Source organism: Corvus moneduloides, chromosome 2 (assembly GCF_009650955.1).
Source record: "Corvus moneduloides isolate bCorMon1 chromosome 2, bCorMon1.pri, whole genome shotgun sequence".
Classification (NCBI taxonomy): domain Eukaryota; kingdom Metazoa; phylum Chordata; class Aves; order Passeriformes; family Corvidae; genus Corvus; species Corvus moneduloides.
In genome coordinates this window covers 95,563,038-95,579,599 of record NC_045477.1, presented here as the reverse complement: position 1 = coordinate 95,579,599, position 16,562 = coordinate 95,563,038, and the positions used below count along the sequence as shown (strand labels likewise).

Below are 16,562 nucleotides of genomic sequence, written 5' to 3'. Positions count from 1 at the left end.
CTGTTATGTGTTTTCTACCAAGGAAATGAAAATAAAGGCCAAACAATAGGGAAAGTGTTACAAAAACTTTTTAAAGGGAGCTTAAAGAGATGCTAGGGTTGCGTATGTAAACGTCCTAGTGGAAAGGTGTCATGGATGAATTTGTATGTCCATCTTCTCTCTCATTCTTTGAAATCTGTAAAATGATTTTTATGTGCCCTCTTTGGTTAAACGTAGAGTTGTGCATAAGTAAAATCTGGTGATTTTTTTCCTGATTTAAGAACAAGAAAAGAAAATTTAAAAATAACTGTAATACTACAGAATTTGGTTTGCTTTTTTTTTTTTTTTTTTTTTTTCCTATTGCAGATTAGTTAAATAAGATAGAAGAGCATCCTGGTGGTAGCTTCCTAACAATTGCTTTGTAAATTGATGCTGTGTGTGCTGCTTACTGCATATACTATTGGGGCATGCTGGATTTTACATGAGTTCTTGGAATGCTACTGGCTCATCAGAAATAGTATGCAAATCTCTCTGTAGTAATTTTCAGATTGTGATTTGGAAACTTCTCTGTATTTGCTAAGGAACTGGCTAGCAGTCTACAGAGAAGTACTTGGGCATATGGTATAGGCTCATTTTCCATGTATTTAGCTACTAATGGCATTAAAATAAGCCAAAACACATTAAATACCTCTCTAATATTAATGATCTTGTTAAGAATTTGCTGAAAATACTACTAAAATCACAGACGTGTACAAAGGCTGCGTGATCAGTGTAAAGGCAAATTCAGGGAATAGGGTCAGTGGGAAATCTGCTGATCTGCAAAGGTCTGCTAAGATGCTGGTTTTGCTACAAAAAAAATTGGTTGCCCCTGTGGCGTTGTAACTTTGGAACAAAGACATAGGAACTTGCTTCAAGGAATGGAAAATCTGACTTTGCAGCTACTTTTGTAGTGAAGAGATAATTTGTGTTGAGTAAGGCTGTTGGCTTCCTCAGCCTAAAGGTTTACAACCCTTAAATAGCTTTTCCTGACACTAAGCAGTATCCCTTTCATGTGTTTGAAGTGTGTTAGAAAGGCTGGCTGGCAACACTGGTACTGATGAATGAAAAAGAGAGAAATTTTCAGCATCAGATACTTTCTTTAAATTATTTCCCTTGTTGTTAGTTATTACCAAGCATTAGACTGCCACACTTGAATATAATTAATGTAATAAATGGCTTATTAGGTGCCATCTGAACTTTTGCCTTGTTTAATTATAGAAGCTTAGTGCAGTGGTCTGTGTACAGTATTCACCCCAAATAATTGCTTTCAGACTTTTATCTGACTATGGTTATTTTTGGAGCAGCTGCATACATGGCTTTTCCCTGAACTTTGCACTTCTTAGGCTCTCACTTGCAGTCCTGACACTACATTTTCAATTTGCATAACTAAAAGCAGTTGCGTTTTGATTTTGCTGGTAGTAATTCAGAGCAATTGCTCTGCATGCCATTCATATGTTAATGTGTTTTGAGCTTCCTTAAAATTTTCTAATTCGTGTTTAGGTATCAATCAATCCATGACACAAATGGGAAAGCTGTAATAATTTTTTTTTCTTGAAGTTTTTAAATGGTTACTGAAGTTAAGAGTATTTCTTACAGTGACGTATGTATTGAAAATGATGTTAAAAATGTAAAAGGAGTGGCATGGTATGAAATCTGCACCACAAAGGACTTTCGATATCAGGTTCAGATTCAGCAAACTCTTCTTCATGTGCTTAATTACATATATTAATTTCACAATAACTGCCATCTTCCTCCCGTAGAACTCATGGTGACATATTTAGAATGCAAGATCATGTGAAAAGCTGAACACACCTCCCATATTATACCTGAGAAAAATGTAAAAACTCTGGTACTTGTTATTGGGTTTGTGAACATTTTGTATTTTAGATCCAGTCTTTTCTAAGGTGCAACCATAGAAAGCTGATTTTCTTGATCTGTAACACTTTAAAAAAAAAACAGTCTTGTAAAGAAATTCGGATTTCTTTTTATGGGTCTGAAAATTTTACATAGACTAGAAACAGTACTTCAGTAGTTGGCCTTGAGGGCAAAGCATGCCAAAATCATTCTGCTTGCTGTATGAGTTTTTCAGAGATTGTCTCTTTCCAGAAGGATAAATGCTTGAAGAGTTAAATACCAGGGAGCTGTTGCCAATGTTCTTGATGAGGGTCCTTGACCTTGGGTGCTTGCACCTGACAGATGCTCTGGCAGACCTTGTTGGTCTACAGATCTTCAAAGCCCTGTTTTGACACCAGTCACTTTGGAGAGGCCAGTTCTTCCATGCTGCTGAAGATGGCCACAGAGGCTTGGAGGAACTGGGGAAGTGGAACAGAGTTTAGCTGTGGGGTGTGGTGGCCTGGCTTGCTGTTATGTTTCATTGGAGATGCAGCCGTACAGCTGGATGTGTGTGTGTTAGCGCACTGTGCTTTCTGGAAGCTTGTGCTTAAGAAATCTAAATGTAAATGAAAGGTAAATGTTATTCATTGCATAGCTCTGCAGTTGTCATCAGAGTAGGATTCACCGCAGGTTTTGTACAGTCCTCTGTTTATTGTATTAAATTGTAGGAATGCTGTCTGAGAGTAGGGTGTTACATAGCTGGGGTTGTGAAATGACTGCAAGTGATCTGAGGTATGAACACAAAATCTCTGTAACAACCAAACAGCTTTTAACTTTGGAAAGGAAAGTTTCTTCTTCACATGTGATATGTATTTGTCTGGCTGGAAGATATGTGGCCAACCAGAGAGAGCTTAGCAAGATGGGGAGATTTGTTCTGTCACTTTCTGAATCTGTTACGTCATGGATGGAGCCAGAGGTCTGAAGGGTGTAAAATTTGATGAGGTCTCTTTATAGGATCCTCAGTTTAAAGTAACTGTGCTAAGTTCTGTATTTAATTTTGGTAGTGGAATCGTCTTTTAGTCCATCACTACAAGGACTACTTTTGGTCTGGTCACTGTCATACCAGTTTCTCAGCAAAGGCTCTGATCCTGTCTCTGTGAAATACCAAGTCGCGTGTGCCCATGATGTTCTGAGTAAATACCTTCTGTGTATAAAAATGTAGTGATGTACTCTACAATCATAGTCCAAAATGCCTTCAAACTTTGCATAATTGAGTAGTGAAGAATTTGCCATTCTCTCATGAGGGTAATGCCTAGCTGAGAAAATGCTAGTTAAGAGTGCTGTTTCAACACAGTCTGAAAAACGTAGGTGTTTTATAATTCACTATACAAAGCAGGAGGTGTTTGGCTCTGGACTGACAATGGAATGTCGGGCCATTCACCCTTACGCTGCGTCAGGGAAGGGAGGTCAATAACAAATGAAAGCTGTTACCATCTGATGGCTGTTCAGTCACCTGTGAAATGTGGTTTCTAATAGACAGGTTTCCACATCATAGGAGCAGCAACCGCAATTAGATGAGCAGAGCCAGCCCCCTTGTCAGAAGCCTCATACATCATGCCTCATCTTAGCCTCAAACCGATCCTGCCAGTTAAGTGTTTCCAAACACAGCCCGGGGACCCGTGATTGCTCTGTCTGCTGGTGGAGAAAAGAGCATGTTTATTGTCAAAGCTGTTGGCCTTTCTCTCCTAGAAAGGCTTAATCTTTAAAAGCAGAAAAAAGTAGAGCCTATGATGTCTTTACCTGGTCTTAAAATCAAGAGTCAAACATGGTTAGAAGGGGAAAAGAGATTTTACCTTGGTATTTATTTTAAGGATCCTTAGGTGCACAGGTCTAGGTCAAATGCACTGAAACGCCCACTGCAATGCCCACACCCACAAAAGATCTGCTATAACATTCTAGGTGTTACTAATTAGCATATCTATAAAAAATTCCCCAATGAGAGGCTTAAATGAGCCTCCCTCCCCAAGGAACCTTCCCCTGGATGGTTCTATCTTAGTTTACAGAATGTGTTCTGGAGAGGGCCTTGGGGTCTGGGGCACACTGATCCCTAACTACAAAGCTTCTAAAATGTTTAGTCTCCTAGCTGAGCAAAGAAGTCCAAGAATGCAGGCAAAAAGCACTAAGAATACAGAAGCTGTAAAAAGGTATAACAGGGGTATAAAAGAAAAGGCAAAAAATCTTCATGGCATCTCCTACAGCAGCATCCATGAGGTTCTGGCTCCGTGTGAATAAGTTGCTTGCAAAATGTTCAAAGACTTCACTGGGTTTAGGATTTCATCCTGTGGAAGCATTATAGAGGGCACCATGTGTCTCCCAGTGAAGCTAACTAATCATGTCCAGACGTGGTAGTAGTTAACTGACAAATTGGCTGAGAAGTCAGTGATTAATTTTAACAAATGAGTTTTCTTTGAATGCAAGCTCATGCATGCCCATTATAACAGCATGCCTATGATAAAATTAGAGATTTTTATTCTTTAAGCTTCAAATCTGCTTGTGTATGATTCTTTTTTCCAGTGTCTTAAAACATCTGCCTTTTGTGGGGAGTATCATCAGGGGAAGGAGACAAACACACAAAGAAAAGAAGTGCTCTTTCCTTCCCAAAAGACTGTAAATACCAATGAAACGTTCAAAGTGATTGCAAAATTCTTCTCTAGTGCTAAGGAGTATTAATATATCATATCATACAGTCTGTAAGGCCGCTGGTATCTTCAGCGAACCGCAGGTCTAATATCCAGGCCCATAAAACTAGTGAAAGGTTTTGTATCACCTTTAAGTGGGCTCAGGGTCTAGGCCCCAGCAAGTCCTAGTTTGTGTTCCAGCTGCAGGCTCCTTTCAACAGGAGACTCTGAACTTGGGTGGTAGGAAACAAAGCAAACATACCTGAGTTGGGTCGTGTTTTTATGTATGGAGGAAGCTGCTTTTAAAACCAAGCCTGCTTGGGCTAAATATATTGTGAGATGTTAGGGAGAAAGCATTCAGAATAAAAGGAGTGTAGGATTTTTTTGAATAAAGCAGTATACACTATGTGACTTTCTTCCCCCTAAAGGTTGTGGTGCTAGCACAGCAATTGCATTATAGCTGCATAGACAAGAAGCCTTATTTCTTAAGAACACAAATGTGATCTATAGCAAAATCAAGCAGTGATCTGTTTTTAGACATTTAACTTGGATACAGTGTTGCGGATGGATGGAAGTTGGTGATCAAACCACCTTGACTCCACATGCAGATCTTTATTAGCACAGCTGAAGGGCACAGAGTATCCAGGGTGACTTTGCACAGATGAGTTCGCGTGACTGTAGCAGTGTGGTGTTGACAGTTTCTTTATAATATGCCACCTAATTTTCGGAATCTTATCATTCACCCATAAACCACGTGTCCTGATTTAAAGCATAGTTAAAAGGTCTATTTAGTGGAAGGAGTTTTACTAAGTATAAAAAGGACTGCTTTGACAAAATAGAGAAGAATGTGGCGTTAACAAAGACAACTCACTTTTCTTTTTCTTTCTTTTTTTTTAAGCATACATAACTCTCAAGTACCCTTGGATTTAAAAGACATATAGAGAAAAACCTTTTGAAAAATGGAAGTCTCTTTAAACATTGTTTCTTTCATTGTCTTGACAAACCTTGAAAAGTAGTTTCTGTGCCTGCACATTTCAGAAACAGTTCTTAGGGGGTTTATTATGTGCTGAAACATATGTTTATAAAAAAGACTATAACCTGGTGGAAAAAGTGTCTTATAATAATAAACCTGTCGATGGGCCATATGCTGCCATCAGTATGTTTGAAAAAAATAAATTCTTCTACAAGTGTTAAGTAAGTTTACAGCCTGAGTGTTAAGTTAGGGTCAGACTGTGACTCGCCCTTTGTGGATTGAGAGGGGGAGGAAAGCGCCTGCAGATCCTCCTCATGCTCTTTTCATTAGCTCACAGGGCGGCAGGAGGGCTGGAGCTGGGAAGCACCCTTCCCAAAGGGCAGTGGAGGCTGGATCTCTGTGGGAGACTGCGAGAAGTCCTCTTCCTGTAGCTTTTCCTTGGCCCTCTGCAGGTTGGTGCCGACCCAGCAGAGGGCTATGTATTTTGTAGAATTTGATTGAGCATTGTGTGGTCTCTCCTGAGAAGAGCACACCTCTGAGTTAGATTATCTGCATTTTAAAGGTGACAGAAACAGATATTTGAAGATGGTACAAATAAAAGAGCTCTGATAAATCTCCAACTGGATAAGAAATGTGGAAAAAAACTTCTGTTCTTACTGCCTATTAGGTAGATAATTTTTATTTTATGGATTTTTTTGGTGATTATAGTGCCAGGTTTGTTTTTTAATGTGGGGGACATGGTCATTGCAAAGTCTTTTGTTTCTGAAGAGCAGAAGTTAGATGCAGAAGGTCAAAGGATATGTCATTCTTAAAAGGCACTTTCTGTGTGGGATCAGTGTTTGGTAAATGTGGACACTTTTGAGCCTATTTTACTTCGGATTCACTCACATAGCTCCTGTGAATGGGAGTCGTGCATGTGTGCATCTCAAAAAGAATAGGTCTCTTTGTAACACTGTTTCCATGTAGAAACATACTTCACCGGGAAGTGTTTTAATGGCCTAATGTTTCCCACCGCTGTGCACTGCTTGTTTTCCTGGCAAGGTAGCAGGTGATAGTCATTGTCAAAAGATGTATCAAAGATTAAGGAGAATTGTTTAAAGTGGTTGACCATGCTGAAGGCTGTGTCAAGTGATTCATGTGGTTGCCATAGTATCTGTTATCAAAATCAAGATTGTCAGCAGAACGGTCTCCATCAGGAGTGAATTCCTTACCCACAGTCTCTCCAGGGTTCTTCAGACAAATTAAAAGTTTGCTCAGGGGAGCAAATTTGCTTCTTGAGGGCTGAAATCTTCCCCCTGGGTGTTCCTGTCCAGAAGTCTAATGCCCGATGTTGTGTCTATGTGTACAAGGCTCCTAGTCTAGAAGAGGGCCTTGGAGACCAAGAGAGTGGAGCAGAGAGGGGGAATCTGCTGCAGTAGAAGCACCCGGACCCCAGCACACATTATGCAATCACCGTATAAATGGAAAATAGATTGGATCAGTAATCCATGGAGGAGAGGGTTGGGAGTTATGTGGATGTTCACTGAGAAAATTTTTTGGGTTCATCAGAGAGTAAGGCTAAGTATGGATTGAAGGAGTAGGAAGAGGACAACACTAAGTCAGAGAAGGAAACCCTCTGTGTCTAGTGTGTGCTTACCTTTCCGAGTGAGGCACTTTGCTACTGGCAAGGCTGGGAAGCACCCCAGGACCATTCCTCTCCAGCTTGACAGAATGTCTCCCCATGGAACCTGTAAAGTCCAGCCAAGTTCTTACACCCGGTTGGACCTGAGGGAAGGGTCCTGGGCTTCAGTGCTGCCTCCTGAGCACAGCTGATGAAGTGATGGAGAAGCCTGCAGTGGGCCAGGCTGGCTTGCCTGCGGAATGCACAAGCCAACATGTGCTGTTAACAACTGCAGCGCTCGGAATTTGCACAAACCCACATTTAGTAATAAAATAGCCTGCAACTAGTCAAAGGCACCAGTAGTAGCCAAGCAAGTTTGGAATGTCTAAGCCAACCATTTTTAAGTTATGGTGAGCCAAAAAAAGTTAGGGAACAGTCCAAGAAATGGAGAACACCTCACTTTTCAGGAACTCTCATATCTTCAAGATGCCTTGGCCGATCTACCTCAGACTTTCCAGTGGAGCTTTCCTTGGCATGAGACCATGACTCTGAAATTTCATGTGACTGGGTTTTACTTTGTTGAACTTAGGAAGGTTAAAACCAGAGTTTGTTATAGAAAGCTAATCTCTCCATTAGAAATATTTGTGCATAGTTATATTCATTCCACTGTAATTGTTCACTGCTTGTTCAGACTGATTGTATTTTTGCTATTTATTTCAGATTTTTTTTAAAGGATAAATTCAGAGCAGTATAGGTTGAGCCAGACTGTGCATGGCTGGCTATAGGCTTATGTGGTAAGGCAGAAGCATTAGCCCTGTAACTGCTGGAGAAGGATTTGCACTTGGAGCCCTACTCCCACCGTACTATCACTTTTTGGAGTGTCTGGTTTGAGAGATCACTATTTAGTACAGCTTTTCCCTCTCTACTTGGTAGAAGAGAGTGTCTCTGTTGGCCTAGTCACACTCTCACCTCCAGGCAAAAAACGTCTCTCATTGATGGCCAGCTTGGCATTTAGGGTTTCCCTTGTGGCAGCTCCTGCTGTGGAACGCTGTAAGGGTGGCAATGGCCTTAGATGGGGATCAGTATTCTCCATGTGTGCGTTTGGGCTGCTCTTTGTTGTGTCTAAATATCTGCAGGCTGAAATGTCTAGCTTCCAAAATTGCAAGATTTCAGATAGGCGTTAGAAAACATAGAGTAAATGTTTGTGGGTCTGGAAGTGCCTTTTATTTTTCAAGTTAGAGGCACCTTAGCAGTGACTTCTATACAGGCGTGGGACCTGGTTGTGCACCAGCCCTTTCCTCTGCTCTGAGTGCTATTTTCTGAATGATGTGAAGACCACAGCATGCCATTGCAGATACTTGGTATTGTTAGATGGAGCCAAGTGAAGAAAGGTCTCTAAATATGCTGTATTTCAAGACATTGAATTAGTTTGACTGAACCATTTTATAGACAGAGCAGGCAGGGCTGGAACAGATGTCAGGCTGGAATGAGCCCTCACCCTGAGGCAGGGGCTGAGAGTATTTGAAGTCACTGCTTGTCTGTATTTTTCTTTCAGGGGCTTAAGTTATAAAGCTCCAGAAGAGACTTGGCAGAAGTTAGGAGGTGCTGCTCCTGAAGAGACAGGGTGCTGTGCATCTCTGTTTGGTAGGGCTGTCTTTTAGGCAGGACCACTCAACACCTGCAAACTCTACAGTCAATGAGGCCAGGAAGTGCTATGTGTGTCTGTGCAAGGCCAGTCTTTGTCCTGTTTGCCATCTGTACTGCTACTGGCTAGCAGCTGTAGCACAGGGGCATTCCTGCTTCTTGCCTAACACACCCCACACCAAAAATACAATCGTTACAGTAGTTTACTATGGGTTAATTCCTGTAAAAGGGTGTTTGTGTGAAATACGGATCAGTAGGCTTTCTAGTTGCTCAGGCATGTTATTATTAGGAGAGCTGAAAAGACCAACAGAGTCAGCTAAAAATCAATGTGCCTCTATATAGACAGCCACTGAGAAGGGTGCAGGGTGCAGGTAATGTGATCACAGCTACTTAAACCAGTGATCAGATATACCACTACAGTCTGCAAAAGCTTCAAGCGGGAGAGAAACCCTACTGAAAACTCCTGGACCACGGAATTAAAAGAATAAAGTCTTGCAGTCTCTGGAATACATATTGCTCTTGCAAGGTCATCATGAGATAAATAGGGACACTAGCGCTAGGTAGAGCACACTATATACGTGGAACTTTGCTCCTGTCCTGTATGACGCTAGGCTCTTTATTTTTTAAAACAATAACTAGTTGCAGTTGAAAGTGCCTTGAGAATTCTTCAGGTGGTGAAAGCACCAAAACCAGAGCCATGAAAGAGGAAATGCAAAGCAAAATACATAGATATGAGGATGCTTCTTTTGATTCCTGAGTTAGCTCAGATATCACTGCACGGCACTGGAGTGCCTTCATAGTGACTGTCTGCATGATTTCTTCAGTAAGCAGGGCCTCGAAGGAGGAGGTCACCTCCAAGAATTTTTATCTTCTTGGTGTTTCTAGAAATAGTATGTCTTCACTCTTCAGGCTGCAGAGCTGCAAAGCTTTGAGTTACTACTGGTGCTGCTCCATCCCATGCTCTCAGATGAAAGTTTCCAAGGAGTGTCATAAACGCGTTGCACAAGCTGAGAGAAGGAATAGAAAACTGCAAAGCCTGTAATACTGCAATATTATAGTATTGTCTGCTGCTGCAATAACCCTGCTGTGTTTGGAAGGTCTCAGGCATACCAGCACCATGGTTAATCAGTCAAGCAGCCAATAGTAATTCATAGCCTTGACTGCTGAGAAATTCAGCATGGCTAAGATAGACATCTGATCCAGCTCAAGAAAGTACAGGCATCTTCCCACAGCAGTTTGCTTTTTGATTGAGACACTTTAAACCCTGTTTTTTTCTGAATTTTCTCACTTATTTTCTAAAGAAAAGTTTTAAAAGTATGACACTTTAATTAAAATATCCCATTAAATACTTGATATTAGTTCCTTATTTACTGGCTTTTAACATTTTAAGTAAAAGAGGGAGGAATGTTAACAGCCGGACAATAAAACAACTGTGCAAGGGCAAGAAAGCTGTTAGATGGACACTACTGGGGTTTTGTGACTCAAAACTATGAGTGCTGGATCTACCCTGTAAGTATATGTTATAGAGTGTGAAGTCTTCCTTACCTTAACACTGAATTAAAGTCAGCCTCTTTATATGTGATATATTCCCTCAATTGTTTGGAATTGGTTATAAAGCAGAAGTGTGGTCAGCAGCAGCAGAGCAGCAAAGAGAGTTCCTCATTACCCTGCTGCCCAAGTTTCTCAGAAAGTAAAACTCAATGCCACATCAGTTCCAATGTGGTTTAGGGATATAAACAGAAATTGAATTTTTCATTCGGAGTTGCTAAACAAAAAAGTTATGTTTTTGTTCTTTGAAATGCAGTATCTTTTTAAGCAAAAGATTCCCCTCATTTATTTTCTACCGATCTGAAGTGAGGTTACAAAAGAAGACAGTTGCAAGTCCCATGTATGAAAAGTACTTAGGGAAAATGTCAAGTGACTAGGAAACAGGCATGCTAAATAAAAATGTCATTAAGAGAAAAGCACACAGGGTCAAGACTTCCAGCAATGTGGGTGGTTCATTGGTCTTGGAACAGAACAGAGGTACTACTTCTGAATTTTGGAAATCAAGGGGTAATTACAGTGATAATGGTGATGCCAGAGGAGACACACGACTGTAATCTGGAGTTATCAGTCACTGGCTGAAATGCTGGAGAAATAGTAGCAGTAGAGAAAGTACATAGAGTACATATTTATTATATTAACAGTGTTACATTTTCCAAGAAAGACAGTGCTTTTAGAGAGCTAATATCATACACTAGAAGTCTGTTTTTCCCCTGATTCTCTCATGCCCAAGCCAAGTAATTGATTTTAAACTAAAGACACCAGTGTGCCTGTTTCATACAACAGTGTGCTTGGCAGAAAAGTGATATAACAAAATTCACATAAATTTGGATTCTTCAACTCCTGGAGAGGAGACTGTATATGTTACCCACTGATGGAAACATGGACTCCTCTACAGTGTACCCTTGGGCATGTTCTGTTTAAGTGTCTTGAAAACACGTGATTAGTCCTCATGTGCTTGTCCATGCTCAGTTTGTTTATGAAGAGTGTGACATTTACAGTATCTGCAGTCTGGAATACTGCTTTTGCCATAGCTTTTAATGATTATCTCCTTTTACTAAAAAACCCCTAGGAGATCTAGGCAAGGCAATTGCATAGAAGACTTGGCAAATACAAATTGTTAACTGCATGTGGTGATAAAGTTAGAAAACACTTTAAAGAAATCAAACTTTCCATTAGCCTGACCTGAACCATACAAATTCTTCTCCTTTAATTTCTCTTCCCTCATGGTAAAAAAGTCTGTTCCTTCCTTCATCAAAAATGATTCAGACCTGAGGGACACTTGTAATTTGGAAGTAATTAGTAAATAAGCCAGATAAATACTATCCATTGAGATTTCTGAAAGCACATTGGATAGGATTCTTAGAGCTGTATCAAGTTGGAACAATTAAAGCTTAAAAAAATTATCTCTAGTATGATAAGTCCATTTCATCATAAATTAGTTCACTGTTAATAGTTTCTGCTGCTGTTGGGGCAATCTGAAAAGGTTTAGAAATCTGAAAAAGTAGTTAAAATAGAAGAAAATCTATAACAGCACAGCATCTTTAGACTAAATTTTGACAGTATCCAGATTCTGACTTGCAGTGAGATCTTGCTTCTGTGCAAATGCCATCAGCAATGTTCTGGGTCCACAGCTGAACCTCAGATCTGTGGGTGTGGGTACTCGCTTCTCCGTAACTAGCTTTAAAAAATATTTGTCTTGGTTCTGGTAGGGCATAACATACTGTCTGCCTGCTTGTGTAAGAAAACCTTGGTGGTGCTTGTTCTCTTATGCTGAAAGCAAAAACTTGTGACTGTTACTCTTCACAGATTCGGGCTCTGTAAGTGGAAAAGCAGACTTTGAGGTACAAGATATGTTTGAATAAATGTGGTTTGTAAGTAGACCACTCAACAGCTGCTCACAAATTCATCTTAAAATCTTTATCTCTACTTAAATGTCACTTCAGGATTGTGAGGTGCTAGGGAATTCTCCTGTAGCTTTGCATCAATGCACAGGTGGGGTAATGGGAACACACATAGCTGTGCCATTACTCCCTGGGAATAACCTCGTGTCTCTCATGGTCCTCCAGCATCTGTTAGATGTAATATCATGTTTCACATTTGGAAGGTTTATATAATAGAAGTCACTGCAGTTACTGGAAGTACTATGAAATTATACAATGCATTAAAATTGATTAAAACATATGTACTGTTCCCATATAGATTTCCTTCTGCTTTATTGGAATGGTCAATTTGGTTTAATCATTCACCAAACCAGGTTTGGTGATTGATAGGTTTACTGCTAGTGGCAGGTGTCCTACCTGCCAGGGTAGGGAATTTCCAGGTAGATTACCAGCACCTTGCTGTACTGCCTCAGGTCCAAATACTGATTTGTATGAATTTTACTCTTTTCCTAGAGCAGAGCAAGCACAACAGACTGTTTTGTGTAGATACTGAAAAATTTGAAAGAGTTTGGAGCAGATTAAACACAACTGAACACCAGAACAAGAGTCTTGTCACTGCTTGACATCATTTATGATTACTGCTAATATATCTATTTGCATTTTTATACCCGTCTTTAGAATGAACTTCAATGCATTCTTCTCTAACATTTAAAAAAACCTGACAACCCAGCCTGATGAAAGTAGGAAAATTTTGCTTTGCTTGCAGTCATCCTGTGTAGTATTGTCTATATCTGCTATGAAGTTTTAACTGTTAGTAAAACATCTCTACTAACACTCTGACTAGAAGTATAGATGTAAATCAGGAAATAAAAGCAAGAATCCTGAAAATTTTAGAAATGTTAAGCATTAGTTTTTAAGTCAGACTAACTTTTTTCCCCATTTATTTAGTGTCTGAATGGGATTGAAGGAAGACTAAACCCCATCAGCAGAATATGTTTGACAGGATTGGGTGTTGCTAAGGAATCAATCTATGCTAAAACAAGGATTTCTTTTTCAGAACAGTCTCTTTTCATGTTGACAGAGAAAACCTTCTTCTGATTGATTTAGGGGAGTGAATTGGCTTTACTTTATTACTTGTCTTGTGCCTTCAGCACTTAAAAGCTGCAGGCAAGGGTTGGGGTTGTATTATCCTAGGCAAGGGTCAAAATCACATAAATGTTTCATCTCCAGCCTTGCGAACTTTTTTCCTGATTCTCCCAGTGGTTGGTCTGAGTGTTGCCAGTAGCTTTCCTAAACAGCAAATGGTGCCATGGTGAGGGAGAACTCCTGTTTCCTGGGAAGGGCACGAACCAGAAGAGAAGCAAGCACTGTCTCAGAAGAGGCTCCCTGGGAAAGCAAGCAGGTGGATTTGCTAGGGCAGTGTGGGCAAACCACAGCTACTCCTTGCCACACGTGTGAGGGGGTCTGTTCCCATGGATGCTGAGCTGTCAGTGCACAGCAAGAGAGGAGAGGGAGAGTTTCAGAGGTTACTGACATCTTGATGCGAGCATGGCTACGCTCCGTGCTGGGCGGGAGGATGTGCTTCATCGGCACCTTCTTAGCAGATGCATCCACATCTTCTAAAGAGAGTGTGCAAAAGACAGGCAGGGGTTTGCGTGTCTTGGCTACTTTAGGGTAGTCTTAGAAGGAGGGCTTTGTCATGAAATCAGTGATATTTCAAAGGCATTCCTGTTGGCTGAAAACCAAGAAATGCATAGCCAGCATTTGAAATACTAAGAAATATATTAATGAAAATTTTGATAATCCCTGTTGAAAAATTGAAGGAAGGGAATATATTACTGGTTAGCTTCAGGTTTCAAAGTCAGTATTTAAATTGAGACTTTACGCTAAAGATAAGGGCACAAAAACTCTACCAAGTATCTTGGAAAGTAAAGTACTTATTCTTTCACAGATTCATCTGTAGTAGCCTGTAGATCTCAAAATGCAAGGTTTTAGGTTTTGTTGTCTCTTATGATGGTGAAAATTATCATCAAATGATAATTCCACAGATATATCCAGTGAGAATGGTCTCAATCTTATCACATCCTTCTAACTTTTACAAAAAAAAAAACAACTAATGCAAATAATCTTGAGAACTAGCAGCTAACTTGCTTCTCACTTACCTCAGTTTCTCACTGTTTTAATGGTGTCAGAGCTTTCAGAGAACCTAATATTTTTTCTGCTACCTTCCATCTTGTAAAGTCAGTTGTATTTGTAGGGAGTGAATGGCAGATGCTGGGAGAAAAGACTTCCTGTGTGCTGCATGTGGGCATCAATGATTGACAAACGGCAAAGCTATGAAGCACCCAGACAACAACCTTGGTTTCTCACTATTGCTCATACTAGTTTCATGCTGGTAGTTGTTACAGATCCTGTTTCTCTGTAAAATTTCCAGACCGGTAGGATTCAGGTCCCAGTGGTTCATGTCAGGTTAAAAACAGCTGTATCCCCCACAGAAGAGATTTCTGTTGATCTAGTCATAATTTAAACTAATTTTGTCCATGGCCATGCATAAAACAGTGCCAGAATGGAGAAAGAAAGAAAGATGGGGGGAAAAATATACTAATACCACTTCATTTTGCTTTAGGAAGCCAACCAAAATATCCCAGCTAGTGTAGGTTGACTATCAGCATAGTTAAGTATTAAAGTATAAAAGTAGTATCAGCATGTTAAGTATTAAAATATACAAAAAAGAGGGGAAAATTGTTTCAGTCCAGGAAATTTCATTTTTAGATTTTAATGTAACAAGGGCTAGACTGACTTCATCCTTCAATTTGGCAAGCCTTCTTCCAGGGTGAAACTTTTCATTCAAGCTTTTGGACTAAGGCAAATAAGCACATAGAAGGCATGTTGTTTGTATGTATATATATTAATATCTAGGAATGAGATGTTAACAATGATAGTTTTCTAAATATCCTCCTGCAATTACTTTGCTAACATAAACAAATGGGAACTGGCACTGAGATAGAGCTGAGAACAATTTGTTTAACATTGTTCTATATTAGAGTTTTTAAACAAGGGCTGAGTTGCTTGCTTTCTGGAACAAATGTAAAAAGACAAACTACAGTCTAATAAAGAAGTTGGTAATTAAAAAGAAAGCAAAACAGCTCCTACAGTGTTAGAAACATACACTAAGAACATATGTGGCAGATGTAAAATATACTGCTACACAGAGACGTGGATAATCAGTATATCTCAGAAATGCTGCTGCTTTAGAGTGGAAAATCAAAATTCTCCAATCACTTCTGCCTGGAAGAGTTAGTGAATTTGGTCAAGTTTTTTGTGATGGGATTGAAACAGATCTTTTTTAGCTGCACTCTCTGTTCATGTATGTGTTAGTATAAATGTTCCCTTCTTTAAGGAAGCAATTCAGATTGCCCTTTTTCAGTGCAATTACTGCTGTGTTAAGTTCAAGTAATATAGCATCTAAAAACATTTATGGAGCAAAGAAAAGAAGCCTTTTATTCTAACCTTGCCAAGAGCAGAAATAAAATGAGCTGTTGTACTGGAAGTGTAGAACTGCATGAGGATTTGTAACGTCCTATTTCTCGTGGTTTAGTCTTGTGTGCAGCCTGAGATTTGTGTGATTTAATGAGACTGTGATTCGTTTATCCTGTCAAGCTTTAAATAAAAACCCTCAAAGCACTTCCTTCCTTTTTTGAATTACGTGTTTTTGCAAGTATGGTATCAAAAGCTGCCCCTTAAAATGAGGGAGGAGAACCAAATGCAGTTATGTCTGTTGGCTGGATTTTTTTCTTCTGTTTTATTCGACACTATATAGAGTAGTATTATCCACTTCTCTGCGCCTCTCTGTCTTGTTTTGGGGCATTAAGAGGTTCCTGCCATCCTGTTCAGTTACACATGAAAACAGAACATAAGCACAAGCTGCTCCTGAACTCTGCTTTTGCTGGGGGGAATGGGATTAAAACCTCATTATGTGGGTGGGAAATAATAAGTCCCACAGAAAGCCAGGCTGTGCCGAAGACGGGCATAAACTCCTGCTTGTGTTGTGTGTCCTCAGGCACCATCCGTGCCTGTATTGTGGAGCATCCCTGCATGGCGTGTGAAGTAACATTCACGGGGGAAAATATGTGCAACTCTTTTGGGTGCTGATCCATTGCAAAGATCAGTCCAAAAGTGCCCTGGTGCAAGGGCTATGCTCCACCTGCAAGGGCCAGGGTCAGTGCTCCAGCGTCCCCTTCCCCAGTCACAGTGGTGGCAGGAAGCAGCACATGGACCTGGGACTGGCTGTCCAGAATAAGGGGAAAAGACACAGCGTGGTTCCTGCTGCTCACCCAGGCTTCCCATCTGCTGAAGGAAAATGGTGGTCTCTTTCCCATCTTGGGAGG

At 40.2% G+C, this 16,562-nt stretch overlaps 1 protein-coding gene across 3 annotated transcripts in view; it reads left to right on the top strand.

The window, feature by feature from the left end:
* Window positions 1–16,562, top strand: part of ST6GAL2 (ST6 beta-galactoside alpha-2,6-sialyltransferase 2) — a 174,008-nt gene that overhangs the window by 128,630 nt on the left and 28,816 nt on the right. The window lies entirely within an intron of this gene.